Here is a 2,195-nt window from a genome sequence, read left to right on the forward strand (position 1 = left end):
CCCCTAAGGTCCCACAAAACGACAGAGTAAAAACATACGCAAACTCGTGCGTTTGTTGGACAACACGTATTCCAGGCCTTGTTCTGATTGGTCAGTTGTTAAGTTTGATTGACACTTCGGAAACGTCAATTAAGGTATACCGTACATCGACCAGTTCATACTTTTTAAATTTTAATCCGTCACCAAATCTTACCTTGCACAATCACTTAGTCGTAGGATGCTTCGTAGGCTTAATATCATACCTGGTCGTGAGATGCTGTATAAGAGCTTCTTTGACATTCTGGTTCGAGTTCGAACGTCAACAGGGAACACCTCCTCCATACCTTTCCCTGCTCGGTGCTGCTTCGCCTCTCGTTTTCGCCGACCAGTTTTCTGTTGTGCCCCCCCCCCCCCCCCCCCCCCCCCCCCCCCGTCTATTTTCTCCTGGGCCTGCCGCTAAGTAGAAGGTATTATCTAATCAAGAGCGTTTAAGGGAAAGAGAAAGGAAAAAGGTGCTCAAAAAACCTTCATTATTTACATCGGACCCGTTGCAGTGGAATAAATATATTTTTCCATTTGGCTCTCTTTGTTGATATTTAAAAATAATTTGAAGAACCACAATGGTGACGTCAATATTGATCTATTCTAATATGCCTATGAGGTTTCCTTAGACGTTAAAATTGGCAGAAACGAAAAGGTGAAAACGTAAAAACTTCAAATTGATTGTATTTTTTATTGCATTTTGGCCGAAGCATTAAAATAGAATTAATCAAATAATAATGTTAACCTTTAAAATTAAGTCGTAAATTAAAGATAAAAAGTTAAGTATTGCTGACGTCGTACATGCTCCTAACGTTAGGCATTCAAACGCACCAGTCGCGTAGGCAGAGGATACGGAAATTGGCGGATACATTGTCAGACGACTAAGTAAACATTTTCTTTTATGTATAATTCACTAAGAATAACAAAAGAATTGTATAAGCCTTTTATCACTTGTAATAATAATAAAATAATAATGATAATAATAATGAGGATGGAGATGATGGTGATGATAATAATGATGATGATAATAATAATAATTTTGATAAGAACAATGACAATGATGATGATAATATTAACAATAACATCAATGATAATAATATTATGTTATTGATATTGTTATCGTTTATTATTTTTAGTATTATAATAATTATAATTATAGTTCTGAACCAAAAACAGTTCTTTTCAGAACTATCTACGTGGTGTACCGCAAGCATTAACATATAATTATGTTATTGTTATGATATTGGTATTGTCATTATTATTACTTCTAGTATTATAATCGTTATAATTATAATCTTCATCATTAGGCCTATTGTACAAAGAAGGGAAATTCCAGCATGAATTTATAGAAACTTTCTCATACTACAATAATCTTGGCCTTCAAGTTAGTGTCCTATAATCAGGAATCTCTCTCCTTTGCCTTGTCGATCAGACGCTGGCACTTGAGACTTGATATCAATCCCTAAGCTCAGGTTTAGTTTCACCACAAAGGACCCGTGGTTTCTCTAACCACTATATCTACTAAGCTTAAGATCATTTCGTCAGTATACAGTCTAGAACGGATATTACGTTAGCTTATGTTTGACTGCCATTTCCAAAACTAATGTTAATTGTTAGATTGTCATTATAATCTTTTATTGTTATGTATTCTTTTGGGCAGTAGGTCATACGCTAAATACTAATAGGTCTATCTTGGTTAGAAATGACAATTTAACTATTCAATATAATTATAAATCTAATGTAGATGGTGAAGATAATACAAATGATGACACAAGATGGTAATAATCGTGGTAATTCAAAAATATTCAAAATTATAGGTGCTGTTGGTGGTAGTTTAGTTGTAGTTGTAGCAGCAACAAGTGAGCATCTAGTTCAGTCGGCTAAACTGGTGGTAGCCACTGTGTGTGCCCGGTTCAATTCCCATCGCTGCTCTCCTTGTGTTTTAGCTGGAGGGCTGAAATGCGAGTTTCAAAAGCGCACCATTTTTCAGATGAGACGTTTATACGCCGTTGGTCCCGTGTGCAAAATGACACACGGAAAAGAGTAGGGGATTGTCTCCCAGTGTACTGCAACATTCACCATCAGAAGGACCCCACTGGAAATAAGTCTCAGGACTTTTCATGGGTTATACTTGGTGTGTAACACACCAAAGAAATCCAACCCAATCCAATATA

This window comes from Anneissia japonica, unplaced genomic scaffold (assembly GCF_011630105.1).
Source record: "Anneissia japonica isolate Jap-2015-1 unplaced genomic scaffold, ASM1163010v1 scaffold701_len334292_cov200, whole genome shotgun sequence".
In the NCBI taxonomy this organism is placed as follows: domain Eukaryota; kingdom Metazoa; phylum Echinodermata; class Crinoidea; order Comatulida; family Comatulidae; genus Anneissia; species Anneissia japonica.